At 44.8% G+C, this 14,096-nt stretch overlaps 1 protein-coding gene across 2 annotated transcripts in view; it reads left to right on the forward strand.

The window, feature by feature from the left end:
* The first annotated feature begins 617 nt into the window (after positions 1 to 617).
* The window catches only part of LOC117713872 (uncharacterized), a 30,789-nt gene continuing 17,310 nt past the window's right edge, over positions 618 to 14,096 (forward strand). The window contains exons 1-4 of one of the 2 annotated variants that reach the window (XM_076939734.1): positions 618 to 776; positions 3,380 to 3,470; positions 7,625 to 7,772; positions 9,060 to 9,151. The gene's annotated coding sequence lies outside the window, so the exon portion shown is untranslated. The remainder of the gene's footprint in view (positions 777 to 3,379; positions 3,471 to 7,624; positions 7,773 to 9,059; positions 9,152 to 14,096) is intronic. The other variant, XM_076939735.1, reaches the window with a different exon arrangement.

Consider the following 14,096-nt stretch of genomic DNA (forward strand, 5'->3'; position numbering starts at 1 on the left):
GTGGGGGAAGTGTTGTCCTTTTCTGCTTGGGTCTGGGTGTGCCTGGCTATGTTTGTGTGGTGTTTGTTTGTTTTTTTACAGACAGGATCTTTCTGTGTATCCCTGGCTCGTGGAACACTTTGTAGACCAGGCTGGCCTCAAACTCAGAAATCAGCCTGCCTCTGCCTCCTAAATTAAAGACTCGCGCCGCCACCACCGGGCCATGCTTCTTAGCTTTTATTAAAATTTGATACCTGTTGCTGCTGCCTACTGTGTGCTGAGATTTTTTTTCTGTGGCTACCTGCGGCATGGGTCCTGTCTCACTTCTTTAAGTGGCAGAGGAGATGAACTCGACGCAGACCCTAGGACGATCTCACCGCCCTTTGTAGAAGGATAAATGCAAGCGTTCGGTTGGCGGTGGACTCTCGCACAGGAAGCCATACCTTATGATACCTGCGGATCGAGAAGTTGTCATTTTTAAACGGTGGGAATAAAGTTAGCGGTCTTGCTTTATCCACTCATGGATTGGTGCCAGCTTCTGTCAGTCAGGTCTGAGCCGGATGAGAACTGAAGCCCTGTCCAATCGAAGGCGCCGGGGTGAGAAACGCGCAATCAGGCGCACAGACAAAGGGAAGGGGGCGGGCTTTCGCGGTCCTGCTAAGGCCTTTGTCTCTGACGTGCCAGCATACCACCATCTTGGGATCTGGAGCCGGTGTTCCAGGTTCGGGGGACTCTGTCGGTACCGGCACGGGTCTGCGCCGCGCAGCGAGGACGCGGGGTGTCTGGACTCCGCCACGGTGAGCGCGGCGTCCCCGCGGAGCCGGTGCCGGCGGCTGCAGAGTCCCCAAGCCCGAGCCCTCCGTCCCCCAGCTGTGGGGTGGGGGCTGGGCACCCCTGGCGTCCTGTCGCGTCCTTTGTCGTTGCGAGGGGACTCGAGTCCCGCCGCCGCGTTCCCCGCAGGTCACGGTCCTTGGACCGAAGCCCCCCGCGGGGTTTGGGGCTTGCGGCACGTTCTTGCAACCAGCTGTTCTAAAAGGACTTGTGTCAGCTGGACAGTGCCAGCAACCGATCCCCCAGGTCACCTGGCCCCATTGACTCATTGCCGCAGGATTTTCCTGGCTCTGCGTCTCTGCACGACCCAACCCCACCACCTTCACCCCTTGCTTTGTGGCTTGTTTCTGAATTTCAGGATTGCACTGAAGGACTAGCTATTCAATTGTACAGACTTTAGACGCGTGTCCCTTGATTTCTCACGTCTTCCTCTCAGAGCATATATTTTCTTGGGTTCCATTCTCTCGGAGCATGGGTTGGAGTCTGAATATCTATCTATTCTCTGGGTACTACCTTACCTTCTCTGTGATGGAACCTAGGGAATGCGTACTAGGGAAGTGCTCCGTCACGAACCCAGCCCCCACAAAACAGGAATGTCAATGCTGTGGGCTGAGAATCTAGCTGCCCAGGTTCTTCCCAGAGGCAAAAAAAAAGAAAAAAAGAAAGAAAGAAAGAAAGAAAGAAAGAAAGAAAGAAAGAAAGAAAGAAAGAAAGGAAGGAAAAGAAAAGAATTGAAGACCTAGGGACTAAGAAAGTAGAGAAAGGTAAACCTTTCACCTCTGAAGAGATGAGAAAAAGTGTCTTCTGAAGCAGAAAACAGCCTGGCAGGAAGACGGGAGGGGATGGACCTCCAGATCAGGGAGCCCTTGAAGTGGGCTTTGGGCTTGTCTTGTTATTGGGCCCCAGGGTCTTTATTTCCGTTGATCCCTTCTCCCTACATTCATTTCATCTCTAGCCCCGGCATCCAGACAGAGATAACCAAGGCAAGATAGCCTGGTTGATGGGTCGCCTTGGTAGAGACACCATCCAAGCCTTCAGTGGGAAGTTATCTCCTGTCTTCCTTGCATGCCTGTCACCTCCTGACACCCAATTTGTTCATGTTTCTCTCTGTCTCTCCATTTCTCTCTTCCCCCCTCCCCCTTTTCCCCTCTCCTTCTGTCCCTCCCTCTCTCTCTTCCTCCCTCTCCCCTCCCCCTCACCTTCCCCTTACCCCCTGTCCCTCTCTCCCTCTTTCTTTCCCTCCTTTTGACCCAGGGCTTCTCACACTGTAGCCCAGGCTGCCTACGGATATGGCAGTCCAACCCAGCGCCCTGAGCACATGAACCAACACTCTGCTTCCCTGGTTCCTTTTCTCTCCCCTCCTCTGTCTCTGTTCTTTGTTGGCGTTTCTCTGAAATCCTGAAGGTGGGTGTGAAGGCCAGGATGGAAAAAGACTCACTGGGCCCTTACTCAGGCAGATGGTTAGCCTGGGATGTGGGCTTCCAGAACAGCTGTGTGCAGAGGGCTTGCCCCTTTCCTGTCTTTTTTTTTTTTGTTACATGTCCTCTCAGTGCCTGTTAAGGAGAAAGAGGAGAGGGCTTTTAGACCTGGTGCACATCTCACCTTCAAGTCACACTTGGCGGCAAACCCTTGTAATCCCGGCTACTTGGGAGGTCGATCCCAAGGTGGGGACCAGTTTAGGCTACAGACTGAGTTCAAGGCCATCCTGGGCAACCTAGCTAAGTCCTGTCTTAAGGAAAATCAACAGGGAACCAGATTCGTGGTAGAGTGTGCTTGGGCAGCTGCACAAGGCTGAGACCCTCAAACCTAAGTAGAGATGAGATAGGGGCTCTGAAAGGTAAGTTGAGGCCAGGGAATGGTTCTTAGTATGTGAATGACTTCCTCAGTGCCTGTCATTGGGCAGCCAGGGTGGTCAGCGGGTTGGCTGCCATAGAAATCAGAAGTTGGTGTCTTCTAGACTTGAAGAGGCTCCCAAAGGGATGGGAGAAGCAGTGTTTGCCAATCCCCTGCCGGTCTCTGAGGATGGATGAGGAATTAAAAGGTCTACTGGAGGGATGTAGGCCTGAGAAAGGGTGTGATGGAGGAAGGCAAGGTGTGATGGAGGAAATGAGAGCCTGAGGGAGGAGGTGAGGGTCTGAGGGAGGAGGTGAGGGTCTGAGGGAGGAGGCTAGGGCCCGAGGGAGCAGGTGAGGGTCTGAGGGAGAAGAGGTCTCAATCTGAGAAAGTGTCAAGGGAAATGGGTTTGAGGATTAGGCCAATGAAAAGAGATCTGATCCTGGAGACCAGCTCTCAGGGAGGACTTGGGTTTGAGGAGATGTGAAGAGCAAAGGCATGGCCTGCAGAAAGACAGACCAGATAGAAAGAAGAAACATTAAGGGGATGTGGGAAGGGGAAGGAAGCCCTCTCTCTGCAGAACCTGCCCCCCTCTGCAGGACCCCTTCCTCTGGAGTCTGAGGAAGTCTTGTCAGCTGAAGCTCAAGTAGAATAAGGCTGTAAAGTTGCCAGTGCAGTGTTACTTCTGTATTACAACACCTCCATTAAGAATCAGGTAATCTGGATTGTTTTACAGATGTAGACTTGAGTTTTCCCGGGAAATCCTCATGACACACTTCTTCCAGAAGGTCCAAGGGAAGAACTCTATTCCCTGGAAGCTGGAAATGGTGAGTTTGTGGTCTGGCTTCCACATCCCGGGGAGGGAAATCTATAGCTTGCATAATTGGGCTAATCTAGGTCCCCATTGTCTGTGCAACGTGATAATGGGGTACACTTCCCCACCATCTCTTGACTGCCAAGGGAGAAAGGTTACTGTGGCTCGCGGTTTCCAGAGCATTCAGTCAGTGGTTACCTGATCCTGTCACACTGTTTTTGTAGCAAGCGAGCGTTTCTGTATCGAGGAGGAACATGGGGTATAGCTGGCTACCTCACTGCAGCCAGGAACTGTGTTTGTGGGAGGTGGGGGTGGTGTGTGTGTGTGTGTGTGTGTGTGTGTGTGTGTGTGTGTGTGTGTGTGTAAAGAAAACTGGTTACCCTGTAGCCAGCAACCAGGAAGGGGGTGGGTGGGATGGTGAGGACACCCCAATACCTCCAAGGATATGTCCCCAGTGACCTTATTTTCTGACACTGGGCTTTGTCCAAAGACAGTTGAATAGATTGACCAAGACTGTTGCACCAGGATTTTGGAGTGTCACTCAAGTCCAGAGGACAGCCCTGAGTGCACATGCTTTTGCTGAAGGGTTGCTCATTCTGCTCCATTGGTGGCCGGGACCTTTCCTGTGCTGCCGCCCTGCTGAGTTGGTTACTGTGGGCCTGTAGTTCAATGACAGTTATTATAAGGATGTTTTTTGTTGGTGGTGTTTTTTGAGACAGGCCTCACTATGTGGCCCTAGGTAGCCTGGAGCTTGCTCTGTGGGGCAGGTTGGACTTAAACTCACAGAGATCCACCTGAATGCTGGGATTAAAAGCATGCCTACTTCAAGTGTTCTCTTCTTGATCAAATTATGTTGACAGGTTGGGGCCTTCAGTGCTTATATATGCTTAGGACACTGTCTAGGACAGCATGTTTGTGATGATTACCTTCTGTTTTAAGATAAGTATTGAATCTTTAAATCTCTGAGCAATATGGATTTCTAGATTTAATTTTTACAATCTGTGAACATGAACTATGAGCTCGCTTGCTCTCTCTCTCTCTCTCTCTCTCTCTCTCTCTCTCTCTCTCTCTCTCTGTGTGTGTGTGTGTGTGTGTGTGTGTGTCCTGAGGTAAGGTGTAACTGTGTATCCAGGATAACCCTGAAGACACTGTATAGTCTAAGCTGGCCTCAAAGGAATAGCAGTCCTCCTGTCTGGAGTCCTGGGTCATGTGGAGGTTGCGTCCTCTAGCCTTGAGTTTCAGGATAGTGGTCTTTGATTCTTCAGCAAGTCAATTGTAAAGTTAGAAGGGAGATACAGCTCAGTAGTGAAAAGCTTACTCAGTGTGTGCAGGGTGTAGATCAAGCCCCCAGTACTTCAAGACATAGATAGATGATAGATAGATAGATAGATAGATAGATAGATAGATAGATAGATAGATAGAATCTTCAGCTCCATGAGGTGTGAATACATAAATAAATTGAAGCTACATAAAAGATTTTGAAAGTAATTTAGTAGTTATTGTGGGTGTGATTTTATTCTAAATTACTGTATTGACAACATTGTATTACTTTTCGAAGATATGGTCTCATGTAACCCCAGCTAGCTTTGAACTTACCATGTGGCTAGGGAAAGCCTTGAACTTTATTTATTTATTTATTTATCTTGCATCCCAGCTGGAGTCTCCCCTCCCCTCTCTCCTTCCCTGCCCCTCCCCAACACTTTCACTCTCCCTTCCCTATCCACTCCTCCATTTCTCTTCAGAAAAGGACAGGCCTCCCATGGATGTCAACCAAACATGGCAGATCAAGTTTCATTAAGACTAGGTGCCTCCTCTCCTAAGGCTGCATGTGAAGCAATGCAGAGGAAAGGGCCTTAAAGGCAGGTAAAAGAGTCAGAGACAGCGTCACCCTCCATTAGGAGTCCCACAGGAAGACCAAGCTGCACAACTCTAACATATGTGTAGAAGGCCTAGGACCTTGATTTTATAATCCTTCTGCCTCTACCTCCCGATTGCCAGGATTATTCACAGGTGCCCCTGTACTCAGCTTTGTGGGCTGCCAGAGAGAAAATCTAGGATTTCATGCCTGAAAGGCAAGTCCAGCTGAGCTACATTTCCTACCCAGGATTTTGTGATTGATTCGTACATCATCGACAAACATTGGTGTTTCCACTTTGTATTCTTTAACATGACTTACTTGATCCATTCCCCCTTTCTTTGAAGTTTTTTTTTTATTTTTAAAGTTTTATTTTACTTATTTATTTTGATTGTGTCTATGTGTCACAGTGTACGGAGGTCAGAGGAAAACTCCACTATGGGTTCCAGAGATTAAACTTAGGTCATCAGGCTTGGGGCAGGCGCCATTGCCTCCTGGCCGCTAGGTCTCTTTATGAAGTCATTCGGCCTACAAATAAAAACATTTTTACAGTCTCCTTTTTGATTTGGAGATCCTTTGTTCATTGCCCCTGTATCCATGGCTGAGCCTTCTCAGCAGTGCATCAAAGGGAGCAGTGTAGTACCAACTACATCTTTGTCTTGGTGCAGACCTTAAAGTACTTTCAGAATTTTGCCATTCATAAAATTGTAGGCTGTGGCTTTATTGCATGTAACCATTATTGTATGCAGGTATAATCTTGTTCTCTATTTATTGAGAAAAAAAAATTTTAAGATGGAGTATTGAAGTTTGTAAATGCCTTTAAGAATCTGTTTTTATCTTCATGTACCTTCTTACAGTTTACCATGTAGATCTGGTGCCTTATACTTGGGAAATTTCATACAGTGAATATTATACCCTTGCTATGAATCACATGATCATAGCTAATTTTTTTTTAAGACAGTGTCTCATGTAGCCCAGGCTGGCATCAAACTTGTCATTTAGACAAAGACGATACAGAACTACAGATCCTTCTGCATCTGCTTCCCAAGTACTGAGATTATAGGTGTGCTCCACTGTGCACACCTCCACTGTGTGTGTGTGTAGTGTCTCAGTGTTCTAGTGCTGTGAAGAGACACCATGACCACAGCAACTCTTATAAGGAAAGCATTTAACTGAGACTGGCTTACGGAGGGTTAGTCTATGATTATCATGGCAGGAAGCATGGCAGCATCCAGGCAGACATGGTGCTGGAGAAGGAGCCAAGAATTCTACACCTGGATCAGCAGCCGAGAGAGAGAGAGAGAGAGAGAGAGAGAGAGAGAGAGAGAGAGAGAGAGAGAGACACTGAGAGAGACACTGAGAGAGACACTGAGAGAGAGAGACTGAGCCTGACTTGAGCATTTGAAATCTCAAAGCCCATTCCCCAGTGACACATTCCTCCAGCAAGGCCACACCTATTGCAACAAGGATACACCTTCTAATGGTCCCTCTCTCCATGAGCCTATAGTGACCATTTTCATTCCAACCACCCCACATAGTTTGTAATGTTTATGTGCTGTTCTCTCCCTCCCTCCCTCTTCCTCCTCTCCTCCCCCCCCCCTTTTCTTTTCTTTTTTTTTTTCTTTTTCGAGACAGGGTTTCTCTGTGTAGCCCTGGCTGTCCTGGAACTCACTCTGTAGCCTGCCTCTGCCTCCCGAGTGCTGGCATTAAAGGCGTGTGCCACCACCCAGCTTGTGCCCAGCTTGTTGAGCATTTTTAGTGACAACTTTTCTCCACTTATTTATTTATTGGGGAGATGCTGTGTGTACCATGGTGAATGTGTTGAGGTCAGAAGACAAATTGTAAGTGTTGGTTCTCTCTACCACATGTGCCCTGGGTCATCAACTCAGGTTATCAGATTTGGTGACAAATGCCTTTCTCCACCAAGCCATCTCAACAGCCTCTGTTGAGAGTTTTTTCATGTATGTTCATCAATGGTGTTGACTCTGTGCTTCGACTACAGAAAGTTGTGCCCATGACTAATTTTGTTCATTGTTTTTTATTTTGTTTTTCTGTTTGTTTGGTTGGTTTGGTTTTTTTGTTTGTTTTTGGTTTTTTGGTTTTCTTAGATAAGGTCTTACTCTCAAGCATAGCCTAGTCTTAACCTCACCTGTGATGCCTGGCTAGACCTTGAACTTGCAGACTCTTGCCTCAGCCTGGAGAGGATTGGGATTACTGGCATGTGCCACCCCTAACCCAGCTTCCCACAGTATGGAACCCCACCAATGCCCCAAAGTCATTGGCTCTATATATGTCTCTTCCTCCCTCTCTAGGATCTTGGTGGTAGCCCAGGTTGGCCTGAAACGTGTGATGAAGCTTCCTGAATGCCAGCATTGCACACTAGATACATCACTCTGGCCTGGAGACAGGATTTCACTCTTTGTCCAAGACTGGCCCTGATCCCAGGCCTGCTTGAAACAGGTGCACATCACAGCGTTCAACTAAGTCTGTCTAACAGCCAGCAGCTGCCTGGGCATCTCTGTCTCCAGTGCGTTCTACTTGATGATCACAGCACATTTACTTTGACATGCAGGACATGTGACATGGGGCTCTCAGTTTAGAACTGGTGCTTTGTTTTCATTTTAAGAACTGTAGTGTAATTCAGGTACCATTGTGGATCCTGTATTTCTCTCTTTCTTTGTCTTTTGAAATTGTCTCATGTAGCCCAGGCTAGTCTTAAGCTTACTCTACGTAGTTTTCAAGGCATCACAATGCTGGCCCGTAAGGTGCTAGCTGGGACACTGGCAGGGCCTCTACTTGGATTTCTCTTATAAAGGCCTTTGGGCTAACCTCTTGATGTTTATAGAAGTTTCTAACAAAGAATTTTGATAGTCTCAATGTCTGTGAACGAATTGTTCAGATCCACTAAGGATCCTTTGAGTTTCTTGAATCTCTCTGTGTGTGTATCTTTCCTATGATGCTAAAATTCTCTCGTTGAAACTCTATTTTATGTGTTTTCTCTTCTGGAACATATTGCTAGTGTCTGCTTCCTTAATGTTCATCATTGTATATCAAAAGGTCAGTTCCTTATGATTTCCCGTTTCCTAACCGCCTGAGTGATTTAAACCGGAGCTGTCGTGCCTTGGTCTTTTCCTGTGCCTTCTCAGCCGTAGATTATTTGGTTTTTACTCCTTTTTTCTTCTTTAAGTTACTTTGAGGGTTGTTTTTTCTTTTTTACATTTTTTTTCTTTTGAGACAGGGCCACTATGTACTCGTGATTGACCTAGAAGTAGCTACATATACCAGGGTGGCCTTGAACTCAAAGAGCTTTACCTGCCTTTTCCTCCCATTTGCTGGACATAAACTTCCTCCGTCACTACGCCTAGCCTTGTTTCCCACCCACCCCTCGTTTTTTTTTACGTTGAGCTCTTTCCATGTAGTTTCTGACGGATTCTTGCCACTTTCTCTGTGTCCCATATGTCCCAATGGGGTTCTCTCTCTAATTTGATTATATTTTCTCTGTTATGATCTATTATCTTAAATATCCTCCAGATTTTTATTTTGGGTTATTTATCATGCAGTAATAATGCCATTCATTTGAGGGTGAAATTCCAGCCGATAAACAATGTGAGTGTAAACGCCATCTTATAAAAGTTTCTGATTTACTTGTGATAGTGTGGTCTTTAGAGTGGACGCCGTCTGCCATTGCTCATCACTGGGCCTCACCTGGCACATTAGCAATGCTGATCTGTTACTTCTTATTTTCAGGACACTGCATGACCAAACCAGAGTGCATCTTTGAGTGGGAGCTTCGATCAAGCCATGGACCACAATAGAAGCCTCAGTTCACTGCGTGACCGGTCAGTGAGTGGGTATGGGGCAAGGGCTCTCCACACAGAGAGCTCATGATATACTGGTTGTGTTGATCTCCTTCTATACCCAGACTCTTCCCTGCAGATAACTAGTCCTGTGATGAAGACATGTGTTTTATGCAGTTTCTGAAAGGCTTCTCCATGTTAACATATTCCCAAGTTTCTGCTACTGAAGTGTATTTTCTTAGATTTATCAAAATTCCAATTCTATGTACTACTTAGATCCTGTGGTTCTCAACCTATGGATCATGACCTCTTTGGGGGGGGTCAAATGACCCTTTCACAGGGGTCATCTGACACCACTGAAAACATATATATTTGTATTATATACAAATATAAATATATTACATACAAATATAAATATTTGTATTATATAAAAATATAACAGTACCAAAATTACAGTTATGAAGTAGCAATGAAAATAATGTTGTGGTTAGGGTCACCACAACATGAGGAACTGTGTTAAAGGGCACAACGTCGGGAAGGCTGAGAACCACTGGTATAAAAACCAATTGGTTTTCTTGGTTAGTCAGTGTACCTAAATTCTCACTCTTCCTTCTTTTTTTTTTTTTTTTTTTTTTTTGGTTGTTTTTTTTTGTTTTTGTTTTTGTTTTTGTTTTTGTTTTTGTTTTTTTTCGAGACAGGGTTTCTCTGTGTAGCCCTGGCTGTCCTGGAACTCACTCTGTAGACCAGGCTGGCCTGGAACTCAGAAATCCGCCTGCCTCTGCCTCCCAAGTGCTGGGATTAAAGGCGTGCGCCGCCACCACCACCACCCGGCTTCCTTCTTTTTTAAATGAGGCATTTGCCAACATGTTCTTTCAACACTTGCTCTTGATCCATGCTGATTCTGTGTAACTGTGTTGATAATACCAACAGTAATCACCCAGACGGCTCTTAAAATTGTCTTGCATTCAGTGAACGTAAAGTGAATCAAAGACATTAGGATTATGGTGACATAGAGCTCAGAGAGTGCTCACAGGGAGTGGAAAAAAAGTAGGTCTGAGGTTTTAAGACGAGTAAACCAAATCTGCAGTTAGGGAATTGTTTATTTATTTTAGTTTAAATTTGACATAACTCTTTTCCAAATTTGGCATATTGTACTTGAGGTGATGTTTATTTTCCTTGTTCATAAAGTGAATGCCAGGATTGAGGCCAGCCGTGAAAATCAAGAGAAAGATTTGTGGCAACTCGGAATCAACAAAGCAGTCCATCAAATGAAGACATGGCTGGTACAGGAGAGACAATTACTGTGAGCTCTCAGACCGCCTCTCAGAGCTGACACAGAAGAAAACCCTTCAGGGATGTGGGCCCTGTCCACAGTGTGTCTGGGGAGATGCAGGCTGGAGAAGAACCAGCTTCTTGTTGTTTTCTTGTTGTTGTTGTTGTTGTTGTTAAGCACAGTGGGCATAAAATGTAAATTCGAAGCATGAAAGCGAAGAGGAAGGTAGTTTGGGCAGAAATGATATCCGAGATCATGCCTGTCTATTTTCAGAGAGGTATCACCCAACCTCGCACCTTTATGATTGAAGAAATCCTCTGGTATTTTGACCTTCTTAGTCCCCATAATGGGAGCCCAGGTGTGTGGTGTTCTATTCAATCTATCTGATGAAGGATATTCATCAAAGTCACCATAATCTTCCTGACACAACAAGAGAGTTCACGCTCCAGAGGCCTCCGGTAGATTCAGTCAGTGCTGGAAGTCCTTTTATTAGGAAGCACTTAAAGCCCAAAACATGAAAAATGTAAAGAACAAATCACTAAACTTAATGTGTGGGATAATGTTCCATTATAAGATGAATGGTCGGTATACACATGAGAGAGAGAGTGTAAATATAGTTATTCTGGGAAATCTTTCAATGAGTAATTATGCTTCAGAAAGCATTAGGATATATGTGTTAGGAAGTGGCCCAGTGAGGATAATGAGTATAAATGTCTCCAGTTAGAACTAAAGGTTCAGCCAGGTGAGGTTGCACACACCTTTAATCCCAGAACTTGGGAGGCAGAGACAGGCTAAATGTTTCCTATTGTAAGTCAGCCCCCATTCACCATCAGAAATCTTACTGTGGAAAGTATATGAATTTGCACGTATTCAATTTGAAGTTGGCTTTCATCCAAGAACACATGCAGAAAGAAACCTGTGAATGTAAAGAAAGCAAGAAAACTGTTAACTTCATGTCACCCCTCACTGTATATCAGAGAATCCACACTGCTCGGAATTCTTAGTAACATGGAATGCAGGAACCTTTTATCTTGCAAGTCACAGCTCTGTACATCAGATTGTCAAGAAGGTCATAAACCATGTGAATGTAAAGCTTTCTTGAGGAAGTCAGACTTTGCTTGACATTAACGGATTCATACAGATGAGAAGCCTTATGAATGTGGACATTGTAGGAAGGCCTCCCTCTACAAGTCCTGTATATATACAGCACAGACTCCGCATAGGCAAGGAACTCTATGAATGTAATGACTGTAGGAGAGCATTCTACTATAAGCCAGACCTCATTGTGCATCAGATAATTCCTAAGGTGAGAGAACCCTCTTGGATGTAAGGACGCAGGAAATATTTCTCTCTCAAGCCAAAACTATGTCAGAGAATATGCAAAGGGGAGAAGCTCTATGACCTAGGAATACAAAAAGCTTTCTGCACAGTCAAAGCTCAGTGTACATCAGAGGGCACACACATGCTGTTTGGATGTAAAGACTACAGAAAAGCTTTCTATATAAGCCACAACGTACCTGACATTAGAGAGCCCTTACAGGTTATAAGCCTTATGAATGTGAGGAATTTAGGACCTAACTCGATGTGCACCAGAGAGCTCATTCTGGTTAGAAACCATATGAAGACAGAATGCAGGAAGGCATTCAAGTTTATCTATGGAATGACACATGCAGGGGAAGCACTGTGCAAGTAGAGAATTCAGGAGAGCTTTGACTCCAAATTGAAATGACCTGCATTAGAGAATACATGGAGCTGAGAAATGATGTGAATGTAGTGTACAGAGAAGCCTTCTACTCCAAGTCAACGCTCTGTGTCAGCCAACGAGTGTATGTGTTAGAAAGCACATAGTGATAAAGAGTGCACAAAAGAGTTCAACTTTAAGGGAGATCTCACTCTGCTATAGAGACAATAGAGGAGAAGGCTGTGAATGTCATTCTACATGCAGTTAGAACTACCTTGATACCAGAGAGCTCACACAGGAGTGGTGTCTCTAAGTTGGTTCTTGACTTCAGATTACTCATAAGTGAGAATCCCAGTAAATGTAAAAAATTCAGGGAAGATTTTATTTCATATGAGGAAGTGATAGAGATTCTTTTGTTTTTATTTTATGAATATGGGTATTTTGCCTGCATGTGCACATGTGCATGAGGCCTAATTCCTGGGGACTGCAGTTAACAGTGGTTGTAAGGTAAACCCACCTGTGGATGCCTGAAACTGAAGGAGAGTCCTCTGAAGAGCAACCTGTACTCTTAACCATGACACCATCTATATGGTAAACTGGCCTGCGTTGTCTGTATTTGTAGAGTTTCAAAATGGAAACTTTAAAAGCCAGAAAGAAAATTCTGGAACAGTGCACTGCAAGTTCTCAAAGACCATGAGCACCAACCTAGACTACTGTCCCCAGAACAACCATGTACCATAGTTGAAGAGAAAGAAAAATACTATGATACAAGCAGTCTAACAATTCATGGCTATAAAACATGTCCCTACAGAGAAGACCAAAAGCAAGACTGGGCACTGAGGAAATAAATAAGTGTGGCCAGAGAAGATAGAAAAAAAAAAAAACCAATTGAAGCTACAATTACTGAACCATAAAATCTACTAAGAACACAACAGAAACAATCAAAAATAAAAACTCAGCAGAATGCTGGTAACCAATACACCTGAGAATAATAACATTAAATATCAATGGCCTCAACTCCCTAATTGAAACACACAGGTTAGTTGAGTAGACTAAGAAACTCCATCTGTTGTCTGCAACAAACTCATCTTACCTTCAAAGATAGTATTGGTAAAAGTATTCCAAGCAAATGTGATCAAGAGGCAAGCAAATGTTGCCCTTCGAATGTCTGGCAAATACACTTCAAACTAAAACAAAGCAGAAGATATAAAGCATTCTTCATTTTCTCCACTGGAACAATTAACTAAGAAGACATCATAATCTTGACCATGAATGCACATGCTGTTTCATAAAATGCTACCTCTGTCCTTAAAGACAAAGGTTAATGCCACTCAAAACAGCACTTTCTCCAGGAGACAGGACATCTATACAAAAAGATAAACAGAAACAGCAGCATTAAATGACCGCATACATCAAATAGACCTAACACTCACTCCGCAGCCCAGGGAGGCATGTCTAAAATAGGGCACAAGTTAAACTGGCCAAAACCAAACAAGGAACCGGAAGCAATGATGAAGCCTTCAATAAAAGAAGCCCAGCCCCAGATGGGTTCACCCAGAATCCTACCAGACTTCCTACCAAGAATCATAGTCACCCCAGAATTCCTACCAAGAAGATCCACAGCCATCCCTTGAATTCATTTAAAAAGGAAGGAAGGAAGGAAGGAAGGAAGGAAGGAAGGAAGGAAGGAAGGAAGGAAGGAAGGAAGGAAGGAAACAGGGAAGGAAACAGAAGGAGTATTACCAAATACTTTCTATAATGCCAGTATTACCCTAACACCTACATCAGGTAACGACAACTTTCAAGCACTCACTATACAGTAATTGGACAGTTCCCAGCCACATTATATGATGTCAAAGCAGCTGTTTAGTTGGGAAGCGTCTGACCAGCATGAGAGCTCTGAGCAGCACCTTGTTTCAGTGTTACTTAAGAGAAAACCAACAAGAACCGCTGTTACGTACAGCTTCTGCCATCCGGGCTGTGAACCTCTTCAGTCTTTTTCATCTCTCCCTTCTCAGTGGTAAAACTCCCCC

This window comes from Arvicanthis niloticus, chromosome 8 (assembly GCF_011762505.2).
Source record: "Arvicanthis niloticus isolate mArvNil1 chromosome 8, mArvNil1.pat.X, whole genome shotgun sequence".
Taxonomy (NCBI): domain Eukaryota; kingdom Metazoa; phylum Chordata; class Mammalia; order Rodentia; family Muridae; genus Arvicanthis; species Arvicanthis niloticus.